The following is a 16,730-nucleotide window of genomic DNA, read 5'->3' on the forward strand; positions in this document are numbered from 1 at the left end:
AGAAATCTTTATATTAGTAAGTACCAGAAAGGTCTTATTTTTACATACAGTGCTAATGTACAGATAGCCAAAGCCTTGCTTTATCATAGTCTCAATAAACGGACTTTCTTCTTTTAGTAAGTATTATTCATATAACAAGATATATTTGTGGCTTATGTGATAATAGATTTCTATTATATTTCTATGGAAAAATATTTTTTCTTGTTACTTATGGAGTTCTTTGGTTGGCTTAATGCTGTCAAACAACCTGACAAAGATCTATTCATTGCATCATACTTTCCTTAAAGTTGATATTTGTGGCATAAATATAAAGTGCAATGAAAGACAGTTATGTTTGATAGGTACAACATTCCTGAGATTTTGACTTAAGAAAAATAGTGTGGATTAGAACACTAACATTAAAAAAAAAAAAATCCCCAAACAGCATGAAATATCTGCTTGAAAGCCCCATATCTAAGACAGAATCTGTGGTTAGAGAATAGTGACATTTCTATACTTTCCCAAGATAGCTCATTTCAATTTATTCACAAATGATTGGGTAGTTATATTTAGCTAACAATTCTATACAAAGGAGTCTCTTCCACTTTCTTTAGCAGTATAGTTTTATATAAATGTGAGTAATGGCTTTAGGCCAAATCGTTCCTTTTATTTGCTTGTTCTAGACTTTCACAATTTCATAATCTGGCTTTTCTTGGGGTTATTTTTCCTGGTTGATAGGGACTTTACTACACTTTAATTGTGAACAGAAATATTGATGGAGACAGTGGTGAGAAGTCTAGGAGGCAGGTAGGTCCCTTGTGGATCTTGTCCTTGTCCCCTGCCGTGAGCCCCCTTGCTCTGCCCCAGGTACTCTTTACTAGTCACTAAGTGAATTGCTGTCTAGTGTTTCTCTGAGACTTGCTAGCTCTCCATCTCATTTAACCTCGCTCAGTCTCTACAAGTTCGCAGAGGTGTTCCCCACTCCAGGAAACCCTCCAGTTAGGTTCAATTAGGTTTCACTTTTAACTTCTTCAGCAAGAATATCTCATAGGCAATGCAATATAAGTTATATTGCATCCCTTCAGGAGGTTTATAATGTCTGGTTGTCCAGCTTTTAGTGATGCTAAACTGACCGGTGGTAACCGCTTAATGGTTACATTGTAAAGTGAACTATCAACTTTCTCCTAAATAGTTTTATCATCCATTGATGAGCACTGCCTAAACCACAAAATAGTGGTTTTCAAATTCTGTCATCCCTTTTACATTTACTAACTTGATTTTTCTCTTCAGTTAGGACCGTTTAGTGATTCTAAAATACAGTTTGTAGAGGACAGGCAAGATAAATTTTTTCTTTTCCGTGAATTTCTAATTTTCTTTTTTTTTTTTTTAAGATTTTATTTATTTGACAGAGAGAGACACAGCGAGAGAGGGAACACAAGCAGGGGGAGTGGGAGAGGGAGAAGCAGGCTCCTCGCTGAGCAGGGAGCCTGATGTGGGGCTCGATCCCAGGACTCTGGGATCATGACCTGAGCTGAAGGCAGACGCTTAACGACTGAGCCACCCAGGAGCCCCAATTTCTAATTTTCAAAGCAAGGACATGTGCCTGTTGTTACTAAAATGTGTCGTGTTCCCCCCACCGCCCACCCCCCGCCCCCGGCCAAGTCATATGTTGAAGTCCTAACTCTCAGTATCTGTTTTTGGAAATAGGGCCTTTAAAGAAGTACTTAAGTTAAAATGAGCTCAATAAGGGAGGCCCTAATCCAATATGACCAGTGCACTTATAAAAATAAATTTAGATACAGATATACACATACACATTCATACATGTGATGCCCCTGGGAGGAGGTGGTCAACCACAAGCCCAGGAGAGAGGCCTCAGAAGAAATCAACCTTGCCAACACATTGATCTTGGATTTCTGGCTTCCAGAATTGTGACGAAATAAATTTCTGTTATTTAAGTCACCCAATGACCGCCTGAGCAAAATAATACAGTGCCCAAGTTCTAATGGTGACCAGTGACTTGTGTATTTAATTAACTAATTAATTAGTTTTCTTTCTCTCTTTCCTGTCATTATGAACTCATGGATGTTATACATTCAGTGTGTTTCAGTCAGTTGCAGTCATTTTTTCTTTCGGATGTTTAAATTGGTCTGAATTTGGCCAGAGGAAGCCCCAGAGGAAGCTGACTTTTGTGTCATTTTGATACGACCCCAACATTCTTTGATAACTTCCTTGCTTTCTTTCTTTTTAAAAGATTTTATTTATTTATTTGATAGAGAGAGATATAGCGAGAGAGAGGGAACACAAGCAGGGGGAGTAGGAGAGGGAGAAGCAGGCTTCCTGCTGAGCAGGGAGCCCGATGTGGGACTCGATCCCAGGACCCTGGGATCATGACCTGAGCCGAAGGCAGATGCCTAATGACTGAGCCACCCAGGTGCCCCAACTTCCCTGCTTTCAAGTAGAAGACACCGCAGGTTCATTTTATACATTTTCTGTTTCAGACCTGGGATCAGCTAACCTAAATATGATATAATCTGGGTGTTAGGCCTGTTCATTGCTACTGGGTTTGTCATTGCTTCTAGGCTCTTTCAGGAAATAAAAAATTACAGGACTTCTACTTTTTTGTTTTTCTATGTTTCATCTCTTACATGTAAAGTTTTGGATCCTAACACATTAACATAATTATCTGCTCTATAATATCCATGAAAGAGTTTCAAAAATGAAACCAATTTTTTTTTTTTTTACTAATCCTTAGGCTATTAAATGAAATTTATAATTTGCCTTTCTTTTTGTCCTTAGGATTCATATTCCTAGGAATAGATTTAGTCAAAGTCTTGTGTTCTAAAAAAAACTTAAAAATAGTTCTTTTGTGTGGGTCAATCACCAATTTGATAGACAGCTAAGTTCATTTGTTTTAGAATAGTCATCGTGGTAGTCTGTCAGGCAGTGTCCTTTGTTTACTTTATAAGCATCGTTAGAAAATGCTTTTCTTCAAGCTGTAATGAGAACTGAGGTTAAAAGATGGAAGAAATGAGAAGAAACACAGTTCTGGGGCCTCATCTTCCTACTTATATGCATCATTTAATAGTTCACAGTGATTTCAGAGCAATGCATCCAGGATTCCCTGAATAAACTGTTCCCTGGCAAAACATCTTAATCATTGCTTCAATTTAGATAATCCTGGTCATGTCATGAATACTGAAGCCTTAATATTTCCAGGCTCTCGTCTGTCCTTGAATACCAAAGCTGCTTGGTATATTGAATATGTTCTCCAACACACACACGTATACACACGTTTCTTTCTTTCTTTCTTTTTTTAGGTGTATAAACTATTTTCTTAACAGACAAGGCCTACAGATTTATTTCATCTTGGGCACACCCACGGTGCGGCCAGGGCGCCCTGTGGTCTTGGTGTGGTCTTGGTGTGGGGGCCTCGGACACGAAGTCCCCAGAAGTGGCGCAGCCCTCTGTGGGCCGTAATCTTCTTCAGTCTCTCCAGGTCTTCAGGAAGTTTGTTGTCCAGACCATTGGCCAGGACGTGGCTGTACTTTCCATCCTTCACGTCCTTTTGTCTGTTCAAAAACCAGTCTGGGATCTTACACTGGCGAGGATTCTGCATAATGGTGATCACACGTTCCACCTCATCCTCAGTGAGCTCTCCGGCCCTTTTGGTGAGATCCACGTCTGCTTTCCTCCACACCACATGAGCGTATCTTCGCCCCACACCCTTAATTGCGGTGATGGCAAAGGCTATTTTCCGCCGCCCATCGATACTGGTGTTGAGTACTCGCCAAATGTGCTGGAACGGGGCGCCTGCGTGGCTCAGTCGTTAAGCGTCTGCCTTCGGCTCAGGTCGTGATCCCAGGGTCCTGGGATCGAGCCCCACATCGGGCTCCAGGCTCCACGGGAAGCCTGCTTCTCCCTCTCCCACTCCCCCTGCTTGTGTTCCCTCTCTCGCTGTCTCTGTCTTTCTCTGTCAAAATAAATGAATAAAATCTTAAAAAAAACAAATAGAAAGTACAAGAACTCTGGAGTCAGTTGGAATTGGTTTTATATAGCCTAATAGTTACTAACAATGAGACTATAGTAAAATAACCTTTTATGGACTTGATGTTCTTGGCTGTAAAAGAGACCTACTTACAGAGTTAGTAAAATAGGTCCCAAATGTAAAGTGGCTCACGCAGTATCTGGCGCACAAGAGTGGTTTAATAACCATTTCATTTTCTCAACCTAAAAAGCCCCTATATTATATATAAACAGAAGCAGTAAAAATCATTTGATCTTGAAGATGATTGTGAGTAGTGCTTCTTCGCTTGATACTTAGGTCATTCTAATACAGCTCTACATTAAAGGAGCAACAACCTGAGCTGTTATTTATTGCTTCAGTTCGCCAGGAAACCAAAGCGTTAAGCAGGCTTTTTAGTTCTGTTAATTTATATAAAGGCACAGAGTAAAATAAAAAAAGTGGCTATCCCAATCAGAGGTTCTCCAATAGACCATCAGGATATCCCAAAGATAGTTTCTAGAGGAAGATTCCTCAATAATTTTCCAGAGTCACTCAAGAAAGCCTCCAAATTTCATCTCCCTCTTTGGGGATCTTTTACCCCACCTGTATTCTCATTCAGAGTAAAATGAAGCACAAGACTCTTAATTCTTCTTCTTCTTTTTTTTTTTTTAGATTTTATTTATTTATTTGACAGAGAGAGAGAGAGTACAAGCAAGGAGAACAGCAGAGGGAGAGGGAGCGGGAGAAGCAGACTCCCTGCCGAACAGGGAGCCCAATGCTGCGGGGCTCCATCCCAGGACCCTGGGACCACGACCGGAGCCGAAGGTAGACGCTTAACGACTGAGCCACCCAAGCGCCCCAAGACTTTTAATTCTAATTCTAAGTTTCAACTTGATAGTGAGACATCTGGTGGGAGCAATGCTTTTCTTAGTGTTGGTGCTCACTTTTTTTCCTCATTAAATAGTCATCTTTATCATTTACTAGCTAAAAAAGCAAGGGAAGAGAATGCTCTTCAACAGATTTGCTGCTTCAACTGCAGCAAAAAGTACTTCTCCTAAATCAGTATAATAGCAACTTTCAAAGGGTTGCTGTTCTTTACAGAGCACATGTTCCAAGAGATTTTAATGTGTATTATATGGAAAAGTATGTACACATTTGATAATGCTGGGTTAAGGAGATTTAATAGGTCTCTTTACACAGAACTTCTCAGAACCTTAAATATACTAATGTATATTATCCATCTCCTGAAGGGGGATGTGGTATGCAGCACTTTTCTAAACTTACCTGATCCTAAATCCCTTGTTCCATAGAGCAGCTTGGAGGATCATTGTTCTACAGAACACACTCCAGGAAACAATGCCTTATAATTTAAAACTATAGGCAAGAGGAACATTGGATCACTGTGCCCCTAATATACATTAATAGTTTTCAGGACAGTATAAGTTCTTTGCTTTGGCTACTGCAACCATTATTTGGCTGTAAGAAATCGAAACCCATTGCAAATCAATTTGAACAGAAAACCAAAGTTCTTGGTGAAACAAAGGGTTATCTCATAGAGTCCTAGAAATATAGGGGCTTTAGGAGGACTAGACTGGAACTAGAAAGTTGGAATTTGTGATTAAAGGACTACATGGTTGATTACCCATTATCCCTTTTCCTGCCTGCCCTGTTTTCTTTTTCTTTCTTTCTTTTGAGGAGTTTTATCTGTACCTGTCAAGAAAGTGTCTGACATAGCCCTGATTCTGTGTTCTCCAAGCAGTCAATAGTATTTATTGCTATGTTCTAAGTCCCAACTTCTCAAGAGAAAGAGAATCTTGATTGCCCAGCTTGGGTCAGGTTTTCACCAAACCCTAGTCCAGTTGGCTGTAGCCAGAGGGTTCATGTGCTATATATGGGAAGACTTAGGCCTATCCCTCTGTTAGGGGGAGGAGAATGGATTTTTCTTAGAATGAGGGGGCTGTGGGACGAGTAGGCACCACCAAAGTAACATCAGTCATGGCTCCTCTCTAAGAATCATCTTAGAGGGGCACCTGGGTGGCTCAGTTGGTTAAGTGTCTGCCTTTGGCTTGGGTCCTGATCCTAGGTTCCTGGGATCGAGCCCCATGTCAGGGAGTCTGCTTCTCCCTCTTCCTCTCCCCCTCCCCCCAACTCGTGTGTGCTCTCTATCTCAAATGAATAGATAAAATCTTTAAAAACAATTATTGTAAGAATCATCTTAGAAAGAAGGGCAGCCTTGGTTGTAGGATTTTATATACTGATAATAGCATATTGATTTAGAATGTCCTTCATAGAACCTACTTGTGAATCTATTGTGAGTATTGTGTTAGGCATGATCACTCTTCCTCAATATCTAATTCTTTCTACTTTAGGGTATAAGGATTCCCTGCCCCTGAATCAGTACCCCAATCAGTTAGCGTTCTTTTAAATACTATGACAATTCCGTAATAGAGGACAGTTGTTTAAATATGGGTTTTGTTCACAGGTAACTTATGGTATAGTTTCAAAAATTCAAAATCATGCTCTGTTAAGTGGAAGAATGAAAATTGAAAATCTGTTTGTTTGCTGATGCCTCACAGTGTCTGTGTATTGCTCTTAATGGAACAGGGAAAGGGGATGATTAAGCACTGCCTGGTATATAATATCAGAAGTCCAGAAAGTAAGTGAAAATGAAAGTGGTTTATTTCAAATCTTCAAATTGTAATCAAAGTACTTAGGCATTCTATAGATTTTTACCATGTTCTTATATAGTTATTTGTGTAATTGCTTGCTTGTCTAAACTAAGAAGCTCCTTGAGGGTAAAGACCATATTTATTTTGTTCTTTACTGTTTCAGAGCCTAGAGCAGTGGCATGGAGTGGTACTCAAGAAAATAATTTCATATGAATAACAACAAAAAGTGAAGAAAAGGATATTCTAAATATATGGGGACTGTTTTCTGGATGCTGGATATATGATAGCTTAATGTAGAGAGAAAAAATGTGATACAGGTAACAGAGAAAATGCTATTTTGTAACTATACAGAGTACTTTAAAACGTTGAGATATAATTGACATATAACTAAGTTTAAGGTGTACAAAGTGTTGATTTGATACACAAATACATTGTAATATGATTACCACTATTGCTAGCTAACACCTCCATTACCTCACACAATTATTTCTTTTTTGTGATGAGAACATTTAAGACCTAGTCTTTTAGTAACTTTCAAGTGTATAAAACAGCAGTGTTAACTATAATCACAAGGCTGTGCATTAGATCCCAGAACTTATCTTTTAACTGCAAGTTTGTACTCTTTGACCAAAACCTCCCTAATTCTCCCATCCCCCAGGGTACTTTTTTTTTGCAAGTGGTTCCCTTCCCCTGTAAAGTTATTATCCTGTTTGTCTCACTGAGTCTTCATTGATCATATAGAATAGTAGATATCCTGCTGGATCTTTGGGAACTGCCTGCTTTAGTAGTAAAGGTCACTCATAGGGATGTTTCTACTCTATAACCTCTACCTACTTGGCTAAGGCTGATGGGGCCCTTGTTAGAACTACCTAAACTGGGCCAATCAGATTCCCTTTTTTGTGACTATGTGACTGTGAGTTGGAAATGTAGTTCTGTTATCAGGTAACTTAGCAGTAGCAATTGGCCTCTCCTGAAACTGCCTAGCTCACTGAGATCTGTGTGACCTGTTTTGTCAAGGCACTTTAAAGGTGGTCAAAAGTGCAAGTAAGAAAGATGTAACTGCAAATAGAGAAACAGGTAAATTGACTCAAGGACTTGATAGTGTGAATTGAAGGGAATGGGTAGATCTGAGCGATATTGAGATTGAAGAAGTAGCTATATTTGGCCAAAAGACAGTGATAAGTTGAAGATGATTCTACTACTCTACGACTGGGGAACATTTTCAATTAGTATTGGAGTGGCTGGTTGCTGGGCAAAGTAGGCTCTCTGGGATTCTTCAGCTTTCTAAGTAATGGTTCCTCTCTGTTTCCACAAGCAGCAGTGTGAAAAGCAACTATAGAAACTCACTACTAAAACAGCAGTAAACGATTTAGGAATTACTCTGTCAGGACTAGTCATAAGTTTATATTGATGGTGGGTACAAAATATGGCCTAGTTAGCTTACTTCTGTTTCATAGCTAGAGTGTACCCAGATGACTCTTTTATAAGAGTGCATTGTTCTGGTAACAGGGGAGTTAGATTGAGAGAATATAAATAGTGCATGTTGATGAATGATATTAAACAAATAAAATCAAGTTGACTGTGTCTTTGAGAATTCCAAATTTACAGAAAAAGCTTTTTAACCTGCCTCAGTAGGTCACTCTCATAGGGCTAAGATAAACCTTAATGTAATTTTATTATAAATAATGGCTCAGTTGTTGCTTATAAGGAGTTATTAGAAAAAATTTTACTGAAAAGGAACGGATTTTTCAGTTAGATTGGGGTCTGAAATCTGGTTTCTGCCATTTACTAGTTGTGTGACATATCCAAATCACATTACCTTTCTGATTTTGTTCCCTCATCTATAAAATGGGGATAGCAACCAATTCATATTTTTTCTTTATTATGAACTAGCCTCTTTGTTTTATTTATTTTTTAGTAATCTCTACACCCAATATGGGAATCCAACTCACAACCCCGAGATCAAGAGTCACATGCTCTACCAACTGAGCCAGCCAGGTGCCCCATGAACTAGACTTCTTGAAAGAAGCATCTAGGGTCACAATTTTTGGGAAAGTATTACATTCTTGCAACACATGCTTGAAAGTTTATGGAAAGAATTCCTTTTACAGTTGGAGCTCATGGTACAGGTAGGTGTGGGCGGGATGGGATGAAATCTTTTAGTATTAACACTACCCTTTATTACTATTTATGAACCTTTCCTGTTGTGCCAGGTACTGTTGCTGCAAGCTTTACACATGGATCTCAATAGTCTCACTTCAATCTAAAAGGAAATTGAAGCCCAGAGAGGTACTTTATCCAGGATCACAAGAGTGGAATCCAGATGGGAACCTGTTTCCCAAATTCCAAAGGCCCTTGCTCATAACCATCCAGAGGAAAAGCGGGGAAGCTGGCTCTATTAAACGTGATATGGGATCCAGTGCCGGTAAAACCCCTGAACCACAAAGTGATGAAGGAATCCTTAGATCATAAGCTTCCCTTGCCGCTCCCCCTCCCCGCCCCGCCTTTTTTTCCTTTAAGAAAGTTTATTTAACAGCATTTGGATTGGCTGAAGAAAGTTACAGGGAAAGGATGGCGGGCTGGGGCCGTTGTCCCTGAGGGCCCGGTTTGCAGCCAGGAGGTCCGCAGGATTGGCGTGGCTGTTCGCCAGACCTCAGGAGATCCGTCTCCGGGGCGGGGGGGGGGGGGTGCGGGGGGGGGGCGGGGGGTGTTAGGCCGAGGGTGCTTCGTGATCCCGCGGGTGATCCGTGGGGCTGCAGGCCAACGAGAGAGCGCGTGCGGCAACGCGGGGCGCGCTCCAGGAGGGAAGCGGAGACCCGGCGCAGAGAAGCTCCACGTGCGGAGAGGGCGGAAGACGGGAGCTCCCGGTGCTAGCGTGGGGGAGGGGGGGTACGTGCGTGTGTAAGTTGAGGAGGCAGTCAGACTGGCTCTGGCTCAGGCACCCCCTCCCGCCCGCTCCGGCGCCGCGTGACTCCTCCCACCCTGCTCCCGCCTCCTGGCTGGTCGGACCAATGGACGGGGCGGGCGGGAGCGAGGGGCGGGGCGGGGCGCGCGTTCTGCGCGCAGGTGCCGCCCGGCGCCCGGCCCGCCCGTTCCGCCGCCGCCACCACCACCGCCGCCGCCGTCGTGCGTGCTGCTTGGCGGAGGGGCCGGGCCTGTGCTTTCTCCTCCTTCCTCCCCGCCTCCCGTTGCCGGCAGGATCTGTTTCCCGCTGCCGCTGGGACCCCGTGTCATCGCCCTCCCCGAGCACGGTGAGTCCCTCCGGGAGCCCGCGGGCGCGCTCCCCGCCTAGTCTTGGGCGCCCCAGCCGGTGGCCCTGAGGCGGGTGTGAGGCCAAGGCCGGGTGGCCGGGATGGGCGAGGGCAGGGGGGCGGCGAGGGGTGTGTGGATGAATGAGGCGCTCTTGGACTAGGCCGCGCGTTCTGAGAGCGGCCCACGCCTCACCCAGGCACGCTCTGGGGGAAGCCTTCTGCAGAGGCCGGGACGACCAGTGGCCCAATCCACCGAGTGAGATGTTGGGTGGAGGCCCGCTTTGGCAGGGCTGCCGGCCACCCCATGGTAGGAGGCCAGAGGACAGGAGAGGCTCGGCTTGTGCTTCGGCGGCCTGGGCTTTGGCTGGGAACAGGTGTGAGTTAAGACCCCGAGAAGGGAGATCCCTGGTCCTAGGGGTCAGGGATCAAGACGCTGGAATATCACTTCATGAGCAGGGCCTCAGCGTGGCCGCTGGAGGCTCAGCAGGCGCCAGAAGACAGGGACAGTTTTAGTTCCCAGCTTATATCAGGTTAGCAGTCCTCGTGAGTTCAGCTTGCAGTAGTAAAGTGGTATTGATTCTGCAAGGAGGAACTTGGAGCCAGATAAGCAGGGACCTGGAAAGTTTCAATTTGTAAATAAAAAGAGTTAGTGGATTCATTTACGACTAGAAGGAACTGGAGGTAGATTCTGGACCGTGGAGTCGTACTTACGGTGCCAAAGGTGGAAGAGACTTGGTCGGAAAGACCCTGATACTGGTGTGTGTGTTCATCCGTGTGAAAATGGTGCTTGTGGGGAAAATGGGAAGGTTCAGGTAAGAGGAATGGTTTGGGGGGAGGTGAGTTGGTTGCTGGTAGTACTAGAATGGATTCTCTTTGACTGTCTTATCTGTGCTCCTGCTTCTGAATGCTTTCATTCTTGTAACCATGTATCAGATTAAGAAAGAAAGTGTTTTGTGAACAGTATGGATGGAAGATTGGCAGCTAAATTTTAAGTTTATTTTTGTTTAAGTTTATTTTTGATTTATGGTGCCACATATTTTTAGATTAATCTTTCCAGGACTTCTTAGGAGTGACTGCCTTGACAGCTATCAGAATCAGATCTACTTCTAGAACTTTTTACATTTTTGTTGAAAAAGTGGATTTAGCTCCGTGTTGGTTTTGGATTGGTATATACAGTATGTTTTATTCTTAATTTGTTACTCAGTAGTGTATTTTGTGTGATGAAATGTGCTTTTGGTTAATGGGGAGTATAAAAAATTTTGTTTATATGTATGTTTGTTTTGACATTTCAGATGCCCCCCAAAAAGGGAGGTGATGGAATTAAACCACCCCCAATCATTGGAAGATTTGGAACCTCCTTGAAAATTGGTATTGTTGGATTGCCAAATGTTGGGTAGGTGAACGTTGGGCTTTTCTGTTTTTTCTCTTGTAAATATTTTGGGTCTTGTTGTAGGAAAGGGAACTCATGTGGTAATTAAAACTTAAATTGAAGAAAAGAAGCCGGGAAGCTGGAATATTAATGTTGCAAAACAAGGTTTTCATTTGGATGTATTTTATTTTTGGTCTTCTACATGGATACTGTGTTGAAACTTGAATTACTTCTGTTGTTTTGCTAAACTAGAGAAAGAAGCAATGAGAATTGAAACATTAAGTTGAACCAGATCAGCTCTGTTTGCTTGAGATACTGTTGGGAGACACTCAGTATTGAATTTAAGTGGAATTGAAGTGGTTTAAATTTGATTTATATGCTCGCTGGCTATGTAGGGTACCTACCTAGGCTGGCTATAATAGGATACTTTGGGAATTAGTTCTAAAAGCCCCAGTATAAAGTTGATTAGATTCTTGGGAGATCAGGGGTCAGATGGCTTAAGTTTTACTGGAGAAGAAAGTAACAATTTTGAGTTTAATATTGGAAGTTGCTAGATAAAAGGGTATCTGTTATCAAGTGGCTAAATCTGAAAGGTACCAGAGCAAAACTTTGAGTTTTGTAATGTTTAAAATTGAAATGAATCATTTATTTGCAAATAAGGCAGTAGTGGGAAATACATGTAGAGCTTGTTATATAACCCACACATGTGCAGTTTAGATGTTTAGTCTACTTTTTTCATTATTTGTCCTTCTATTTTAATACCTTTTACTAACCTTAAAATATAAAATGTTTCAAAAGTGATTACGGTGTACTAATGGTAAGAGATCCAATATGGATTTATTAAGGCGAATGGATATATTTTGGCATGTGCTTTTCGATTGGTGGCAAGTAGGATAACTATGTTTTTTCATGTGTTCCTTGGAGTCCCTGTCCTAGAGATTTTGTAGTGAATGAGGCATGGGATGGCCAAGTATGGCAGTTCTTAAATTCTTGTGATGTAAAACGTGAGCAAGTGTGGCTGTCCTAATTTCAGTCTTTCCTGGAGCTGGAGAGGTTTGCATTTTGAAGGGGTTTCCTGCTGTGATATAGGCTGCTTGCAAAGTAAGACTAAATAGAGAGTGGAAATGTAAGCAAAACAAATAATTAAGCAAAGTACTGTAGGGTGTTGTCAATAAAATTGTAAGCAAGATATGATCATTATGTTGTGAGCTTTATTTCACTAGTAAGACAGTTTTTGGATATTAACGTCTCTTATTTTAAAATCACTGTAGTCAGTGCAGCTGACTTTAAATGGGACTACTTTAAACTGAGACAACTTAAGAAGTGTTTCTTTTTTTTTTTTTAAAGATTTTATTTATTTATTCATGAGAGACAGAGAGAAACAGAGGGAGAAGCAGGCTCCCAAGGAGCGGGAAGCCCGATGCGGGACTCGATCCCAGGACCCCGGGACCATGACCTGAGCCGAAGGCAGACGCTTAACCATCTGAGCCACCCAGGCGCCCAAGAAGTGTTTCTTATATGAACATTTTGGCTGTAGAACATAGTATAATCAGTGTATATGAAAACAACCTGAAAATATATTATCCAGTAAAAATGTGCTATTTATGCTTTATTTTTATTTTTTTTAAAGGTTTTATTTATTTATTGGAGAGGGAGAATGAGAGAGAGAGAGCACAGGAGGGAGGAGGGTCAAAGGGAGAAGGAGACTCCCCACCGAGCAGTGAGCCCGATGTGGACTGGTCCTGGGACTCCAGGATCATGACCTGAGCCCAAGGCAGTTGCTTAACCAACTGAGCCACCCAGGTGCCCTCTGCTTTTAAATTAAATACCCATCCCATTATCCTCCCCCCCCCCATTTTATTGAGGTATACTTGACAAATAGTAAAATTTTCTCATTTTAATAATGTTCAGTTTGATTTTTGGCAGTTGTGTTTGTGAACACTCCTTTTTGTAGGGTGATCTTACATTACCTAACTGTATCAGATAGGGTTCTTTAGGGTTCTTTGTAAGATCCACAAGTTCTGGCTGTTTTAAACAGAAAAAAGAGAGTTATTGGAAGGATAGAATTGAAGGACAACCTGAACAGCAGACCTCGGGAAGGATAGGAACTGGGGTAATGCTGATAGAGATGCATCCTTATGGAGCTCAGCCATATGAACTGAGCGTTTCTTATCTCCTGCTACCTCTCAGTGATTCACATTACTGTGTAGAGAAGTCTGACTGGACATAACTACCTCTGGATAGGTCTACAAGAGATAGTTTGGGTACGGGGTGGTTCTTTAAAAGATGGCCTGCTGATCAAAATAAGGACATTTGGTACAGAAACCATCTAAAGAATGTCATGATTTTTGGAGAACTGGACAAATAAGATTTTCTTTTTAACATATATGAGGCTGATTACTTAAAGACTTAAAGGTAATGTTTATGGCTAATAATAGCTGATACTTATCAAACACTTATATATGACAGTTACTATTTTGAGTGCTTTATATGCATTATCTAATTTAATTAGCTCTTTAACACCCCCCACCCCCTCCAATTAGAATTTAAATTTCTTGAAGGCAAGGATTGTATTGTTCTTGTATATTGTTATATTTCTAGCACTTAGAATTTTTTTTTTTAAGATTTATTTATTTATTTGAGAGAGAATGCCAGCGGGAAGAGGGGCAGAGGGGGAGAATCCTCAAGCAGACTCTCTGCTGAGTGAGAACCCAACATGGGGCTCGATTCCAGGACCTTGAGATCATGACCTGAGCCAAAATCAAGAGTCAGATGCTTAACCCAGGTGCCCCCAGGTTCTCAGAACACTTAGAATTTTTAGGAATTTGTTAGGCACTCAGGAATTATTTATGAATGGGGTAGTTTTTTCCCCCTCGATGTAGTGTGTAGGCTTAATGATAAGGACGCATGTTTTAATGGCTGCTTTTAATGAAGTCGAAACAATACCAAACCCAAGAATATGAAGATTTGGTTTCTCGATTTGTTTTGCCTTTTTTTTTTTTTAAGATTTTATTTATTTATTTGAGAGAGAGAAAGCTAGAGAGATCACAGAGGGAGAGGGAGAAGCAGACTCACCATTGACTGAGCAGAGAACCCGATGTGGGGCTTGATCCCAGGACCCTGAGATCATGACCTGAGCTGAAGGCAGCCACTTAACTGACTGAGCCACCAAGGCATCCTACTTTTTTTTTTTTTTTTTTTAACCTCAGTGACCCTTTATAAATTAGCTCCTCTTGGGTCAGTGTAGTATTGTGGTTGTGAGGCTTGGAGGCTTTGGGGAGAAACTTCCTTTTTAAATTTTTTTTAAAGATTTATTTATTTTAGAGAGAGAGGGAGAGAGAGAGTGCAAGCGAATGAGTGGGGGCAGAGGGAGAGAGAGAATCCAAGCAAACTTTCTCTTGAGCATGGAGCCCATCTTGGGGCTTGATCCCAGGACCCTGAGATCATGACCTAAGCGGAAATCAGGAGTCAGATGCTTAACTGACTGAGCCATCCAGGTGCCCCAGAAACTACCTTTTTTTAAAAGAACAGTTTTAGGTTCACAGCAGAAATAAGGGGAAGGCAGAGATTTTTTTTTAATTTCTTTTTTGTAATTTAAATTCAGTTAGCCAACATATAGTACATCATTAATTTCAAGATGTAGTGTTCAGTAATTCATCAGTTGCATGTAACACCCAGTGCTCATCACTTCATGTGCCCTCCTTAATGCCCATCAGCCTCCTTAATACCCCATCCCCCCCAGAGAGATTTCTTATGTATCCCCTGCCCTCACACATGCCCAGCCTTTCCCTATTGTCAACATTTTCCCATCAGAGTGTTACATTTGTTACAACTGAACCTGCATTGACACATCATTATCAGCCAAAGTCCGTAGAGTACAATCTTGGCATTGTACCTTCCATGGGTTTAGACAAATGCATATTGACATGTATCTACCATTATAGTATGATACAGAGTAATTTCACACTGCTGTAAAAATGCTCTGTGCTTTGCCTATTCACCTACCCTCCCCCAACCATTAATCTTCTCATTATCTCCATAATTTTGCCTTTTCTAGAATGTCATATAGTTGGAATCTTATAGTATGTAGCCTTTTCAGATTGGCTTCTTTCACTTAGTAATATGCATTAAAGTTTCCCCATGTTTTTTCATGGTTAAATAGCTTATTTCTTTTTAGTGCTGAATAATATTCCATTTCTGGATATGCTGTAGTTTATCTATTCACCAACTGAAGGATATTTTGATTGCTTCCAAGTTTTGGCAGTTATGAATAAAACTGCTATAAATATCCATGTGCAGGTTTTTGTGCGGACATAAATTTTCAGCTCCTTTGGATAAATACCAAGGAGCACAGTTGCTGAATTATATGGTAAGAGTATGTTTAGTTTTATAAGAAACTTCTGAAGTGGTTGTATCATTTTACATTTTCACCAGCAGTCATTGAGAGTTTCCGTTGCTCCACATCCTCACCAGCATTTGGTGTTGTCAGTGTTCTGGATTTTGGCCATTCTAATAGGTGTGTAGTGGTATCCCATTATTATTTTAATTTGCATTTCCCTGATGACATATAATGTGAAGCATCTTTCATATGCTTATTTGCCATCTGTATATCTTCTTATTGAGGTATTTATTAAAATCTTTGGTCTTTTTTTAAAAATCAGGTTTTTTTTTTTTTAAGATTTTATTTATTTATTTGAGAGATTAACGAGAGGAGAGGGGGAAGAGGGAGAAGCAGGCTTCTTGCAGAGCAGGGAACCCCACGTGGGGCCCAATCCCAGGACCCTGGGATCATGAACTGAGCTGAAGGCAGACGCGTAACCGACTGAGCTACCCAGGTGCCCCTGTTTGTTTACTTATTGTGGAGTTTTAAGAGTTCTTCATATATTTTGGATAACGATTCTTTATCAGATGTGTCTTTTGCAAATATTTTCTCCCAGTCTGGCTTGTCTTCTCATTTTCTTGACATTGTCTTTCGCAGAGCAGAATTTTTTAATTTAGGGGCACATGGGTGGCTCAGTTGGTTATGCATCAGCCTTTGGCTTGGGTCATGATCTTGGGGTCCTGGGATCTAGCCCTGTGTCCGGCTCTGCCCTCAGCAGGTAGTCTGCTTGTGTCTCTCCTTCTACCTCTCCTGCTCATGCTGTCCCTCTCTCTCTTAAATAAATGAATAAAATCTTTTAAAAAAAAAGTTTTTAATTTCAGTGAAGTCCAGCTTCTCTATTTATGGCTCATACCTTTAGTGTTGTATCTGCAAAGTCATCACCATACCCAAAGTCATCTATGTTTTCTTCTATCCTTTAGAAGTTTTGTAGTTTTGTGTTTTATATTTAGGTCTGTGATTCATTTTCAGTTAATTTTTGTGAAGGGTGTAAGATCTGTATCTAGATTTGTTTTTGTTTTTGTTTTTTGCATGTGGATGTCCAGTTGTTCTAGCACTGTTTCTTCAAAAGATTATC

General features: G+C 41.2%; 1 pseudogene; it reads right to left on the bottom strand.

The window, feature by feature from the left end:
• Nucleotides 1-3,274: 3,274 nt before the first annotated feature.
• Nucleotides 3,275-9,888, bottom strand: LOC102742527 (small ribosomal subunit protein uS13 pseudogene; annotated as a pseudogene).
• Between the last annotated feature and the right edge of the window lie 6,842 nt (nucleotides 9,889-16,730).

The sequence above is a fragment of the Leptonychotes weddellii genome, chromosome 3 (assembly GCF_054177405.1).
Source record: "Leptonychotes weddellii isolate Sample4059 chromosome 3, ASM5417740v2, whole genome shotgun sequence".
NCBI lineage: Eukaryota > Metazoa > Chordata > Mammalia > Carnivora > Phocidae > Leptonychotes > Leptonychotes weddellii.